Source organism: Coptis chinensis, chromosome 9, assembly GCF_015680905.1.
Source record: "Coptis chinensis isolate HL-2020 chromosome 9, ASM1568090v1, whole genome shotgun sequence".
In the NCBI taxonomy this organism is placed as follows: Eukaryota; Viridiplantae; Streptophyta; class Magnoliopsida; order Ranunculales; family Ranunculaceae; genus Coptis; species Coptis chinensis.
The window spans coordinates 36,958,597-36,974,927 of NC_141464.1; the positions used below are offsets into that span (position 1 = coordinate 36,958,597).

General features: G+C 35.2%; 1 long non-coding RNA gene and 1 pseudogene across 3 annotated transcripts; one reads left to right on the forward strand and one right to left on the reverse strand.

Annotated features, from left to right (window-relative positions):
- Positions 1–273: 273 nt before the first annotated feature.
- Positions 274–3,652, reverse strand: LOC147475823 (uncharacterized). Of its 3 annotated transcripts, none has more exons than XR_015209228.1 (4): positions 3,191–3,606; positions 1,018–3,000; positions 846–910; positions 274–612 (listed from the first exon to the last, which is right to left on the reverse strand). It is a non-coding gene; the product is annotated as an uncharacterized LOC147475823 (long non-coding RNA). The 3 variants fall into 3 exon arrangements; XR_015209230.1 differs by having other exon boundaries at positions 3,313–3,604; XR_015209229.1 differs by lacking the exons at positions 846–910; positions 1,018–3,000 and having other exon boundaries at positions 3,313–3,652.
- A 997-nt stretch (positions 3,653–4,649) lies between these two features.
- On the forward strand, positions 4,650–4,758 carry LOC147475824 (U5 spliceosomal RNA; annotated as a pseudogene).
- Positions 4,759–16,331: the final 11,573 nt, after the last annotated feature.

The following is a 16,331-nucleotide window of genomic DNA, read 5'->3' on the forward strand; positions in this document are numbered from 1 at the left end:
GTTTGAGTGTTAGTGTGAGTAACACTCAAACGATATGGTCACGTCGTTTGAGTGTTACTCAAACGATATGGTCACGTTGTTTGAGTATACACTCAAACGACTTGGCCAAGTCGTTTCAATGTAAACAGAAACGGCCCGGAGGGTTCGTTTTGGCGATACCGGTTGAATTGGTTGCTGGGCCTGGGCTTTTATGACAAACTTGTATATAGCAAACTTGTAAAATTTCTTTTTTTTAGGGGTTGCCCAATCCAATTTGATGAGTGCCCGATGGAATCACCAAAATAAAACCATTTAGATAAAGCTACTCATCATTTCCAGTACCATAAGTCATAGTTTTTTTATACATGGAAATATAAAATATTTAACAAAAGTCCAAAACATATATATATCGATGTATTTTTTTTTCTTGATCAAGGTATCATCCATATATTGATACACTTCCAATTTGAACAAAATTCAAGAATATATATAGCTCATCTTCATTGTCTTCGCCATGCCTACATCATCTGGCATATGTTATTTTGTTCCCTTTTAATCCCCAACATAATAGTAAAAAAACACCATAAATGTCAATTCATCTTGGCCTTTATCATAGTATAACAATCGTTTAGCCTGCACAACAAAGAAATTGATAACTTAGTAAACAAGGAATACTAAAAAAAAAAAAAAAACACTACTAATCACTCACATTACATTGTTTCACTTTCAGTTCAAACATGACCCATACAGTTAAATAAAATCTTCACATTTTAAAAAAAAAAATTATCTCATGCTTCCACTAATCCACTGTTTCACTTTCTTCCATAATAAAATTTTTAGTCACTCCAATCCTCATTAATATTAACCTCGTCAACTGCATTTGCCATCATGGTTTCAAGTGCAACTTTGTCTTTGGCAACAACTCCTTCATCTAAACATAATACACACAAAAAAATAAAGAAATTATTGGTAGTATTGAACTTCGATCAATTGAAGCATATAAAATAGAATCGATCAAAACTAAGTCTATTGACTCACCTTCTATATATTCTCTTTCTAATCCAGTCTTGTGCTGATACTAACGCCTCAACCGTTTCTGGGAGCATCATAAATTGATATCTACCTATTACTCTACCACCAGTCCTAAAGGCCGACTCGGAAGTGACACTAGATGCAAGAATTGCCAAGATATCACGAGCAACTTTTACCAAGATAGAGAACTTTGGTGCATTATATTCCCACCAACCTAAAATATCAAATGTTTCATTATCCAACCCTTTTCCCTTTTTGAGAGTATGGGCAGCTTCTTCCAAGTAAGACTCCAAGTCATTTTTAGATTGTACATTATCTGATGTCTCTTCAAGAAATGATTCAAAAGTCCTTAGATTTGAAGTAGCACTAGTGTCTTGACAATGGTCCACTGACACACTTCACCAATGTTATTGTTAGTACCAACATATCCCATGGACAAACCTCACTTGGCACATCATAAATGTTATAAAGGTTTGACAATTAAGTTTGACTTTGCATTGTATACTTTAGGAAAGTAGAACTTGGTTGTTTTCATTTTCTGTCGAGGATTTAATATTGAGGCAATGGCAAAAACAAGATTAGTGATTTTCCAATACTTCAAAAACTTCTCTATCATTTTTGCTGTCATAGATACAATGAATCAATTTGGACTTGCACACCATTCCAGAAGATGGACATAAATACCACAAGATAGACCGAAGTGCCGAGACACAGTCACATACCTAGTCCCAGACAAGATTTTTGTACCTTCAGTTCATTAAAAACGCTCAAACAATTACCTACAATTCTTGCATTGCTCCACTCGGTCTTAATAGGACCATAAGTAAAATCAGGATCAACTTCAGCAAAACGATTTATGGCGTCTTTTAACTCCAACGCAACCTTAATCATGTCACTTGTGGAGTCCCACCTTGTGACAACATCTTGAACCAACTTTATAGGGGGTGATTCTAATTTTCATACAAACAGCTTCAAATCTTGATTGAAGTGGCGAACGTTTGAAGAAATTTGCAGCACCATGTATCTTCAAAATCTCTTGTTCAATGGCTTTAAGTCCATCTTGCACAATCAAATTCAGAATGTGTGCGCAACAACGAACTTGAAACAACTTCCCATCAAGAAGAAGAGATCCCTTTAACTGGAGCTTTTTAGAAAGCTCACAAACCATAACGTCGTTTGAAGAAGCATTATCTAACGTGATGGCTGTCAACTTCCTATAAAAATTCCAGGCATATAACTTCTCCATTACCTAATTTGCAATGTTCTCTCCCGTGTGTCGACCTTTGACAGTACAAAAACATATGATTCTCTTATGCAACTTCCATATATTATCAATGTAATGAACCGTGATTGCCATGTAACCAACATTTTGGTTAGAACTCCATAGGTCTGTAGTTAAGCTCACACGACATTTAAGTTTGTCGATGTTCCCAAATAAAACCAATTTTTCCTTTTCATATATTTTCAAACAATCAACTCTCACAATATTGCGCGATACTGTCTTAATGTTGGTTACATCGTATGTAACACCCTATTAAACCCAACATGTTGTACCATTGAGAAAGGATACTAATGTAGAATTATCATCTCGGTAATTGCATCGCGCGTAACTTCTGGATTAAAATAAAAATTCTAGAAACCCACAAAACCTTGACCATTCTTTTCTTCAACCTTCAGATGTGATTGGTTAATCAACCTTTGCTTCTTCTTGAAAACCTTACATGTCTGGGTAATATGTTTATGCAGAGTACTAGTCCCATTAGCACTACCAGCAGCAAGTAAGTTTCCTATTATAGTATTTACATTTAGCTTTAGTTATAATTATCCCACCTACTTCAATCTGGTCAAAATGATCCCAAACATTAGAAGTTTTCGTTCCAATTCCAGTTCACTGCTTCGTAGAGATGCCATTATCTTCTTCAGAAATAGCAATAACAACCTCTTCATCATTCCCTTGTGCCATTTTGAAACTTTGAGTACTAGAAATAGCTACATATAAGAAAATAAAAAAACAATTGATTTTTCTTAAGTGAAGTGATTTAGACAAATTATTTTGAAAAGATGGATCTTTGTTTCCATCAAAATTTAAAAGTGCAAATGATATAGAAATACATACAAAAAAGATTGTATGGAATGTGTAAGAGTTAAATACTAAGAAAAAGAAAAGAATATTGCTCACCCTTATCAAACCGTCATCCTTTCTTTAATGATCAAGGAAGAAGAAGGATTTCTTTGTAATTTGAAATAAATGATTAAGGAAGAAAGAGTTTTTTGTAATCAATAACATTGTTAGAATCTCACCTCACATAAAATGGCTACAGAGTACAAATCAAGGATGGACAAAGGATGGAAAGAGTGTAGTAATGGAGTGAGACTATGTGAAGTTGAGTAGAGTTCTAGCTTTTTCTTTTCTTTTTTCGGTAGTACCAAAGAGTAGTTGAGAAGAATATCCAGAGAAACACTCCCTTCTTGGTCACGTGGGTGAAGGAGCACCACACAAGTTTATAGAATTAATTGTCTAGCAACTTTGATTTGGAGCACGACTCATCTATTTTGTCAGGACTTTGGAGTACTCTTTTGTGATAGGACTATATGGCTACTGAAAGTCAGAAATATTCGATAAACCATAGTGTAAATCAGTTTTGGCTTTTGATTTACATTTTTATAGCATATTGTAAACCATAATGTTCTAATAATTTTATTAAAATTATACAATTTCTACAGTTCCGGTTTTGGTCCCCAAGTACCCACCGGTTAATAACTATTTGGTTTCGGTTATATATATTATGGTTTTTTTAGTACCCATTTTTAAATGGTTCCCATTTACGATAACCATGATTTAAACGGTCCGGTTTGTGGATATTGCCATATTGGATAATGCACTGCACCTATGATTGGTCAATGCCACTTTTTCTTTTCGTTGATAATGTTCAAATCATGGTACATTCATAATTGATGTGGGTTGGCCACAACACAATCTACGTTGAAGGTGTGCAAAATAGCACTTGAACTTTCAAACTATTGATGTTTCTTTTGCGGCGCGAATGAACAATTACAGGAAGGCTAAGGGGGTGTTTGGATCCTATTTATTTATTGCCAAAAAGTGTTTATTAGTGAAAAAACATTTTTTGAAAAAATAAATGTGTTTGGTTTCTATTTAAAAAAAAAAAATTAGTTTTTCATCCAAAAAAGACTTTTTGATCCCAAAAACTTGTTTTATGATAATTAGGTAAAATTTGTTTTTCAAGTTAAAAAACTATTTTTTTGAAAAACACGTTGGGGTCTTAAAGCGAAAATGAACTCCCCCGGATGTTTTAGACTTTTAAAGTGATTTATGTCATGATATCTTACAAAATATATCGAGAAACATAGTCACGAAATCTAATTTGATAAAATAGCTTTTAAGAAAAATCACAACCAAACATGTTTATTGGAAAACTGTTTTTAGAATAAATACTTTTTCATAAAAATATTTTTTAAGAAAAAATTATTTTTTGAAAAAAATGAGAACCAAACACCCCATAACATTTCATTTTCTTAGTATAACACTATAACATGGTCCCATACTGCTTACAAGAAACAAAGCATACAGTTTACTGGTGATATTTAACAAGCTACTCCTTTTAGTTAACATCACGCGACCACGCAGTGAGCACAAAGCGAACTATTCTTTCGCCTTTTACTAAAGAATACCTGTGCTCGCTGCAGATTTTGTTGTCGTTGGATCTGGAGGGGATTATAAACTCTTGGGGGTTATATAAAGGCACTTCGAGCAATCCGAAATTTGTTCTGTGAAATGGAAATAAAGGCTGCATTTCCCGGGGTTCTCTGCACATAACAGTTAGAGTGGTCCGTAGACAGGGTGTGACAGATTGTCGGCTGTCCCATATCTATGTGTGTATGTTAAGTTGACTATGTTGATGTGAATATGAATAATATGCCATTGGCCGAATTTGCACAATGGATTATCGATCGACGCAATGTTTAATTGCATTAAGAAAATTGATGCAATATAATTGAATTAATCACGATGCAATGTTGCATTAACAGTTGCCGAGAGCCATGGGACTGAAAGACACTGTATTCAACCTAAAGTACGTAGCCATACCCCATATATAGAGTATATCCAAAGTATCCATTTCCAACTAGTTTTGCGATACAGAAATGCCAACTTGAAAAACATGACAGGGACTAGATTCACAAAAGTACTAACTTAGGTCCTTATTAGCATGGACCAAAATATCGCCGATATATCCGATATATCGCCGATATATATCGGTATTTTGGTACACCGACATCGATATTTCCGACATATATCCACCCAAATATAGAATTCTTTTTTTCCGATATATATCGAATTTCCGATATGAAATTTTATATACGCCCATATAATCGATATTTCGATATAATCGATATATATCGGTTGACTTTTTGACCATTTTAAAATATAAATCCGATATTTCCAATATATTTCCGATATATATCCGATATTTCCAATATTATATTTCCGATATATTCGATATTTTAAATAGTTTGGGCTTACCAAAAAAAAATAGATATATCCGAAATATCCCCCGATATATTCATCGATATCGATATTTTGGGCCTTGCTTATTAGTACAACTGCTTTATCCCCCATTTCCTATGGAAAACCAATTGAGGATGAGTGGCCGACTGTAGGAATTATTCAACAAACCAATTAAGGATGAGAACAAATTTGTGGACATACATAAAAATAAAAAGCTTATCCCGAGGACAACAAAATATGATTGGCCCAGCTAAGTAAATTAGTCCATGTCAGATTAGTGGCCCTATTTTTATTGAAAACCCAAATTAGAAAATAAAACAAGGAAAATAAAAAACAAAATCTGAAAAGAGTAAAAAAAAACTAAAAGACCTTCTTCTCTAGAGAAATGGGTTGTTCACCAACACCCAACCCATCTTCTTCTTCATCTTGGACTCAGCACGAATTTCGATATGAACTTGATCAGGCAGAACAGGCAACAAAAGATAACATTTGTCCTTGCTCATCTTTATTTCGATCCCCATCATTATTTAATTTAAGTGAACAAATCTGATTATATGATTTCACCATTAAAATCATAAGTTGTTGAAAATTTTGTGGGGTTTACCGCATCCGGATCCATATAATCTTTAATCAAACCCTAAAGCTCTTCTTTCTATTCTCCTTTAAGCCGCCAGATAGAGTTGTCTGTTATTCTAAGGAAAAGCCTGTTTTAAGTACATATAAGTCTTCTGTGTACCATTGTATCCTGTGACGAAAACGCCTACCGTAACCTTTCTGCACCGTTCGAAGGGGGCAAAATATTTCCTTAAGGACAGTGTCTAACACGCCTTGGTAGTTGTTGTTCATTTTGTCCTCGTCTTCTTCCTGTTTCCAAACATCGGTTATAACAATCTTAAGGAAAAACTTTTGAGATGTCTACACCACCAAACACACCGAATAAGGAAACTGGCAAGACGAATTTTGGAGTAGTTGAAGTTACTCTACTATGTATGATGTTGCGCCTATTCTAATTGCTCTGATGTTCGCAACTTACCTGATGTGTCCAAGATTGAATCCTTCAGCAGTTCTCACTTCAAGTATTGGAAGGAAAGAGTGTTCTCAGCACTAGATGTCCTTAACTATGCGAGGTATCTTATTGAATCTGCACCCATGGAGGGTTCTATTGATTTCGAAAGAAATTATGTTGTTTGGATAAAATATAACTAGGTATGTCATCATGCAATTATGAGTACCCAGTCTAATGAGATTTTTTATATTTATTGTTCGTCTAAAAATGCACATGGAATATGGGATAGTTTGAACAAGAAATATATAATCGAATATGCTGGTACTCAAAAGTATGATGTAGAGAATTTTCTCAAGTTCTAGATGAGAGAGGATAGAGATGTAACATCTCAAATCTATTACTTGCATGTGCTAGTTAGTGATCTGAAAACTGAGGGCATCAATTTACCTAAACCCTTTATTGCTGGATGTTTGATTGAGAAACTCCCTGAGTCTTTGAAACACTATAAAAATAGCATGAAACATAAACGCAAATAGATTACTCTTGAGAATGTGATCATTCACATTTACATAGAGGAGAAGAACAAGACTCGGGATGACGTATTGGCTAAGGAATTCAATTCCAAGGCTAATATAGTTGAAGGCAATTCCAACAAGACTAACAAATACTTTAAGAAGCAAAATTTCAAAGTCAAAAGCCTTTCTTTTAAAAGGAGTGATATTGGTAATAGAAATTGTTATGTTTGTGGTAAACCAGGACACAAAGCTTTTCAGTGCAGGCACAAGAAGGACATATATGATCCTTCCAATGCTAATTTAGTTAAGGGAGGTGATATAATCACTTTTGTAGTGTCCCAGGTTTTCATGGCCACTGGGAAGAAAAACTGGTAACTATATTCTGGTGCTACCTACCACATCTGTGGTGATGTTGAAGCTTTCTCAGATTACATGCTAAGCTAGTGAAAGATGAAAAAGTCTATATGGGTGACACAATGTTTGTTCCTGTTGAGGGAACATATAAGGTTCTTCTGAAGTTAACTTCAGGGAAAACCTTTCACTTAGTAATGTTCTCCATGTTTCTGAGATTCGTCAGAATTAAATTTCTGTGTCACTAAGTGATAGGGTTATATACTAAAAGCATTACTTTTGTATTAACTCTAATTCTTTATATTTTGAATGAGAATCATATGGGCAAATGTTATGCATATTATAAATGTCATTAGTTATATGCATGTGTCTAATACTTTATGTTGTAGACGATATAGTGTGAACACACAGAAGATCATATCATCAGTACCTTATAAAGTATAACTAATCGTTCACAACCTAGATGGATTTGGACAAACTATTGGTATGGTTGTAGTATAATCTGGTATTAGTCTATCTTTACTATAGGATTACACTAGTACACTTTGTGTGTATTGAATAGGACCAAGTGAGGTTGTTTCTCCTTATATTGACTATGTAAGAGGACAAACGCCTCTGTTATTATGGATGCTTGTCCTCCTAATCCGGATATAATAACGGGCACTTACATGCATTGTACATTGCTTTAAATCATCAATGAATGAGATTCATATGTGAATCAACAAACTCGATTGATTGGGTAATGACATTGTATGTAAGGTGTCTTTGATGATTATAGAAGGAATCCAGGTAATCATAAAAGTCGGGTTGATGATGTCCCCTTGGGAGCTCAAAAGATTGTCATGTAAACCACGCGGTGGATTTATTCCGACATGACAATGAGGTTGAGTGGTACTACTCAAGGACATAAGAAGTTGATTAATGTAGTTGTCAGCATGGACCAAAATATCGACGATATATCCGATATATCGCCGATATATATCGGTAATTTGGTACACCGATATCGATATTTCCGACATATATCCACCGAATATAGTACCCTTTATTTTCCGATATATATCGGAATTTCCGATATAAAAGTTTATATCGCCGATATAATCGATATATCCGATATTTACGATATATACCGTTTGACTTTTTGACCGTTTTTTAATATGAAAATTTCCAATATTACCGATATATCCGATATATATCGGTAAAATATCCGATATGTCCGAAATATATCGGTGAGATTAGAGTGTTTGGAACAAAGTTAGGGTGGGCGCTGGTTACAAAGTTTGGAATAAAATGAAAAAACAAAAGTTTTTGCTTTAGCATCTCGGTTACAGTTTGGAATAAAGTGAAAAACAAAAGTTTTTGTTTGAGCATCTCTTGCGAACTTTTAGTCCATTCCATTTTCACTTTGTCAGCAAAAAAAACACGGGATTCACGGCTTCATGCTAACCTTCACAATTCACACCAACTCTCCTAAAAAAAAACATCTACAAAAAAAACACTTCACAAAAAAAAACATCTCTCCTGACTCCTCAACCTTCACACCAACGAACTCATCACCAACATAAACCAAAGTCTACTACTCAAATGAGCTTTCAAGTTTCAATAACCCACGGGGAAAAAATATAGCAGCATTTTCTGTATCCAGGTACTCATTTTTATTTTTTGTACTCAAATGAGTTTTCAATAACTTTGATCATGAGATTACTTTATAATTTATATATATGGTGATGGATGTACAAATTGTTAATGTTGGTACTGTTGTTAATGTTACTCAATTTGAACTTGAGAGTGCTGGGTGAGTTGTTTATAACTTTTATATGATATATCAGTGTGTTACTTGATGAGAGATGTCGGTTGAATTTTGAGGATGAACTGATGAAGAAACACTGATTTAGTTTATACACTGATTTAGTTTATACTTAAAAACACTGTCGTCATCAACGTTTTATTGTATTAGACTATTAGCATCCCGTAGGCTTGTACCTAAAAATAAAATATTGTTCTATGAAAAGTCAGCACCAACACCTTTCAAACTTCAAAGCACTGCCCAAAGCAGGCCCTCAAGTCCAAACCGTTTCCTACATTTGGATAATACTATACTATGTACTTAATTACTTATGTAGAGGGATGAAAAACCTTTCGTGAATTTCCATGACTTTATAATTATGACAAAAAAAAAACTAAAAGAACAAAAAGTGGACTTGATATGGGACATAAGAGAAAAGAACGGATTGGACATAAGATAAGGTCATAGGGTCTCACTATTGGCCAAGGCCCAAAATATCGATATCGATAAATATATCGGTGTACCCAAAAACCGATATATATCGGATATATCTATTTTTTTGGTGACCAGTCCAAAGTCCAAACTATTTAAATTATAATATCGATATATCGGAAATATATTGGAAATATCGGTTTATATTAAAAATGGTCAAAAAGTCAACCGATATATATCATAAATATCGGATATATCGATTATATTTGAGATATAAAGTTTTATATCGGAAATTCCGATATATATCGGAAAAAAAGAGTTCTATATTCGGTGGATATATGTCGAGAATATCGATGTCGGTGTACCAAAATACCGATATATATCGGCGATATATCGAATATATCGGCGATATTTTGGTCCATACTATTGGCATGGGCGGATGGGCCAAATTGCTTTTCAAATGGTAGGACATGTGTGACCAAAATGCACCTTACAACTAAAATGTAAATTACCATGATTCCAAGGCCTAATATTTGAAATCGGACGATATTTGGACAACTTCAAAAACAAAATATATCGGAAATATCAATATATCGAGAAAAATCAGTCAAACATCGGTCAAAGTCAACAAAGTTAAAAAATATATATATGTCGAATAAAATTAGAAATATCGATTATATCGTCGAAATAATGATATATTTTCGGTTTTACCGATATATATCGGGCTAAAAAAGCTTAAATATTAAATTTCTGCGAAATGTGAATCTTTTCGATTTTGGATTGCTTAAAAAGCGAAATATTTTAGCGACATATCAATTTGTCGTCCGAAATTTTTCGGGCCTTGAATTAAAGCTTCTTCTTTCCTTTTGTTGTGCTTAGCTAGCTACCTAGTGATTAGTGTTGATTGCTTTTCTAGGAATAGATTTGATCGGTGTTTTTATGGGTATTGTTAAATCTTGGTTATCTTTCTACCTTTTGGACAAGTGTTTTGTAGTGGTTTTGATTGAGATTGATTGAGGTTACAAGGGTTAATCTGGCAAAAAAGATGACATCGACGGTGAAATAGTGAAGAGGTCTAAATGATTGGTTAGATAAATATATCTTGCCGGGGGGTTAGGTTAAGTAGTGATAAATATTGAATCTTTCTCTACCTTTTCTATTTCCAATCCTTTTTGTTATCGGTTTGATGGCGGTGCACACTAAAAAGGTGGTAGTATATGTCCAAAGTTACGGCGATCAAAACAATTTCTTTCATCGATTGTTGGTATTGGTATTAAATGCGAGTTGAGGAGTCTATATTCCAATGTTCTTGGCAATAAACCGTGTGGTATGGGTATTGACTCAACAGATTAAGGTAGTACTAGTCTACTAGACCTCATAAGGGATCATTTTGATGGGGGCATATGATAGGATCACAAAGAAAATTTAATTAGTTTCCTACAAAAATTAATGTAGCTATTATGTTATCTATAAATTAAGGTAGCTATTATGTTAAAATAAAAGAAATCTCATAAATTCATAAGAACTAAATTGATCTACATTGAGAAAATGAATAAACCTACGTTGAGAAAAATGAATGATAAATTGAGAATGTTGGACTTTTATGTTGTTATATACATAGCTCGATCATTTTGATTAATTAGTTATATTTGTCTCGTTACAACATTTCAACGTGTTAGGAAAAATTGTTTAAGTAGTTACATATTTGTCTAAGAAAAAATGGTTAGGAAACCAGATATTGGTTGGTCTCATGGCGTCTGGTTGGATAACAACAAGGGAAGTTTAAATGCAATTCTTCGCCAACTAGAATTTCATAGTGGTGGGGTCGGTCGTCTAAAACAACACTTATCCGGGGTTGGTAACCAAGTGGCAAGGTGTCATAAGTCCCGAACAAGTAAGAATTGCAATCACGAGACCTACTACAAGATGGCACAAATAAAACACTTAAAAGAAGCGTGAAACTTCGAGTCGAGGGAGAGACAATGTGCTCATTTGACAATGATTCCGATGATTACGATCACGAAGAAGAAGAAGCAAAAGCATCTGAAGGGAGGGGTGAGGAGTTTGGGGCATGCAACATGCACGGGTGAAGAAACTCTGTAGGCGACCCGATGGGAAGAAAGACGACTAGAAAGGGAAGGAGAACATGCAAGAAATTTTTAGCATCATTACTACTTTTTTGTCGGGGAAGTGGCTCGGATCAAGCAACAAAGGAAAGGGATTCATGGGTTTGCGGAAGTCCAAAACCATGAGACAAGAAACAATTGATCCATACACTATTAGATAGCGGGGACCACGACCCAACCTAGTGTCAAAGACATGGGTAAAATGAAGACATGGAGGCAGAAGTTGGGTAGGCGGATCGAGTTCATGGTTCAATTTTGCCGGGAGTACCTCCACATGCATTAACAACAAACAATCCATACTACCAACCAACTATTGATATCATCACGAAAATGTCCTCTTTGGAGTGAAAGGACCAACCAAGAAGTCTTGGGAAAATATTTAAAGATGGAAAATGATGATATCGACAAATTCGAAATGGAAGTGGCGAGAAGTATCCAACTTATGGATGCATCATCATGTGTGATGGTTGGTGCAGGACAAGAAAAGATATCCCTCATTAACTTTATGGTCTATTGTGGCGGGAAACAATTTTCAAGAAGTCTTTTCGATATCGGCATTGAGCGAAAAGATCACCAAACCGTATTTAAGTTAATGAAAGAAGTTGTTGATGAGATAGGTGCAGAAAATGTGGTGCGGATAGTAACCCGATCAAGGTTACGCCTACAAAAAGGCTGGAAAATTCATGATGAAGACACCCGGGATATAATTTATTTTGGACACCGTGTGCTTGTCATTGTATAGACTTGATGTTAAAAGATATTGCCAAGTATCATCGGTGGCGGGGTGTATCGACAAAAGCTCGTTCAATTACAAAGTTCATTTACAATGCATCCGAGTCTTAGCATTAATGAGAGAGACATGTGGTGGCGAAATAGTTAGATCTGCAGCCCCACTAGATTCGCCCAAAACTACTTGTCTCTTAAAAGTCTCAGGCCAGAAAAAAGATATAAACTTGGCGCGGATGTTAGTGGATCAAAGATATCTCGACACCCCATCGGCTAAGTCTATAGAGGTATGATGGTTGTGGAGCAAATTAAATTCAAGAGCATTTACGGAATGATGTTAACTATGTTGTACAAATTCTTGAACCTTTGTCACGGATGCCTAAGGTTGTTGGATGGTGACAAGAAGCCAACAATGCCATATGTCTGACAAACCTTTGAAATAATGAGGGAAAGATCTCTCAAATCCCTGGATGTGGTTGGGTCCTTGATATTATCGACAAAAGATGGACAAAACAATTCTTGCATGCTACACTACACACCTGGTGAGTTTACTTGATTTAGTTTGAGTTAATTAATTATTTCTATTTCAAATATTCCTAAAAGTTATGTTTATTTCTACTAGCAATGTATCTCGAACCCAGTACCAATACACATTGAAGCTTCAGATTCTCCGATCCCCACAAAAAGCATTATAAAAGTAGCAAAAGTGTTATTTAGTGATGGTAGCAAACAAGCAAAAGCATTGCATCGGGTAAAAATAAGAATATTGATGTTCTCAAGTTAAATTTGAATTTTACATTTATGTTGGGTCACTAACACTTTGGTCTATTAGATGATGTCGTTTTAGGGATCATCTTGGGGAATTTGTACACTTTTGCAGTATGAGCTGGAATAACAATTTCACACCACGGTAAATGAAATAATTTTTTCATACTCTCAAATCTCAATCACTCAAATGCATTGTCTATAGATAATTAATGTGTTATTTTTGTTTAAAATAATGCAGGTGAATGGTGGGAGTTGTATGGTGGTGATCTGAGAGCTAAAGGAGTTGGCAATCAAAATCCTTTCTCAAACGACTTCATCATCAGGTGTGGCCTTGATTGGAGCACATTCGGCCTAATTCACACGAAACTTAGGAACCATATTGGCCAAAAAATTGATGATGTTGGTGAAGGTCCACTACAACTTGCGTTTGAAGCAAAGGCGTCGCATAAAATCTGAGATAATGATCAAATTATTGACCTTACCCAAGTATTTATGGATAGTGAACAAGTTGATCCATTGGGTATTTGGGTTATTGATAAAAATCTTTTAAAGCTGTGTTGGATCTGAGAATCGGGTAGGCCCTCGATCCGGATGTTGAAGACATGGTCGAAATGAGTAATAAGAAGATGGCTATTTAGCCTAGTTTCAGTTTGGGCCCCGAATTTAACACACCTCTCCAAACACAAGATAATTTATCTGAGAGCATCTCTAGTGATGACGAGACAGAAGAACCTGATACTGATGATGATGATAGTGGTGGTGGTGATGGTGACAACAATGGTGGTGGTGGTGGTGGTGGTGGTGGAGGAGGTAATTTTAACATTCAATTGCATGACTCAACTGATGAGGAAACTCCATTGGACCCACAAGTATATGAGGTTGCACCCAGAAACAATAGTCGTAGAGGAGTTCTTATTGACAATTCCCAAAGAATGTATGAGCGAGTGGAAGTGTTAGTCAAAAAGACAACGAGGACACATTATCTGAAATGATGTTGATATTGATTCAGTTTCTTCTAATTTTTTGAAGCAATGAGTATGAGTTCGGGGACACATGACCATGACAATGAGAGTGTATATGGTAGTGGTAGGGATACAACCCAATCAAGAGATAACGATTATTCTAGTGGCATAATCGGTCGACTGCAAAGTAGTCGTCATATGGTTCTTCATATGGATATTGGATGGGGCTGATCAACAACCTTATGGCGCACCACAACTGAACCAACATATGGAGAACTCTATCAAGTTATGAACACATTGGAACTACACGGATTTATTGCATTCGCTAATGTATAGTTACACCAACAACTCCTCGAATTGGAATCATGTTAAATTTCCAACACAAAATATGAGTGGCATGTTCGACAATTTCGGCGATTGGGTATAACTCTGTATACACTTGGGTAGGGTATTGTGAAGCAGTTAGGATTCAAGAATCGGGTATGGAAGTTGACCATCCACGTCACTCGTTTATGTATTGATGACTTGATGTAACTTATTTATCTTATTTTGTAATTTGAGACTTTGAGTACATTAGATTATGACATTGTGGTTAATTATTTGTCAATATTTTTTTATGGTTTTCTTGATAAATAAATGTTGCTATTATTTCCTCCGATATTTCCGATATTTCCGATATATCGGATATATCGGATATTTCCGATATTTCCGATATTTTAGATAGTTTGGGTTGGTCACGAAAAAAATGGATATATCCGATATATATCGGTTTTTGGGTACACCGATATATTGATCGATATCGATATTTTGGGCCATGGTTGTCAGTAACTTGACTTAATCAACAGACATTCGATATCTTAAACACGGGGAGATCAACGAGCATATAATATGGAGCCCATAAACGCTGACACGTAATTTGGGATTAGGGCGGTAGTGCAACAATGGCCTTCAGTGGAATAAGCCATTTGTTGACGGACTTGGGCCGTGTGTTTGAGGCGAACATGGGAAGCCCATGCCTGTCAGGAAGGCCAACCCTAATTTCTCCTCATGGTCCCTGTTGTAGCCTATAAATAAAATACTCTTTCTCTCTGGCCGAAATTGACTATTCATTGGATTAGAAAAAGAGGCATGAAAAGTAGATCTGAATTCGTTTATGATCTTGAGAGAAAGAAGGGGGTTGGTAGATCGTTGTCCACACAACGTCCAATCTATTATAAAGGAATACAACATAAGATCTGGAGGTTGATTTCGGATTCATAAAGCTTGGATTCTCAGAGTTATCAAAATTGGATTCAAAGGTATGGTTTCTATTCAAAATTGTGAGAACTCCATTGATTCCGCTGCGCGTGGGTTCTAGCGGTTTGTAGAAATATTCGTTCTGAAATAACGGTTCCTACACTAAGATGGTGTCAAGGTGTCTTTTGAAAGTGATAAGTACGTCTATTCTGAGTAAGAATGCGAGTTTTGTTGGGAAAAGATATTTTAATAATAGTGGTCTATTCATGTTGAATGTACTTGACAACATTATTAGGAATGAGAATAAATTTGTTTATGCTTATTTGCTTGACTTTTTTAATATATGACATGGTAGATTAGGACATGTGAATGTTCAATATATGAAAATGATGAAAGCATGTGGTTTATTGTATGACATTTCTATTTTTTCTACTGATAAATGTGAAATATGTGTTGAGACTAAAGCCACAAAGAAACCTTGCAGACCTGTTTCTAGAGATAAAATTAAATTGATTACCCTTATTCATACTGATTTGGATGAATTTAGAAGTACCATGTCTAGAGAAGGGAAGTTTTATTATATTACATTCATAGATGACTTCTCTAGGTACACCATGATATATTTACTTAGAAACAAGAATGAAGCAGGTGAGATTTTTCTCAAGTACAAAGCTAAAGTTGAAAACCAGCTTAACCATAAGATTAAAAGACTTCGGTCTGACAGGGGTGGAACATATGAGTCCAACCCATTCCAAGAATTTTGTGACAAGAATAACATAATTCATGAGACTACTCCACCATCTCCTGAGTCTAATGGAGTAGCAGAAAGGAAAAACATAACACTAAAAGAAATTATGAATGTTATGCTTGTTAGTTCTTGAGCTCCT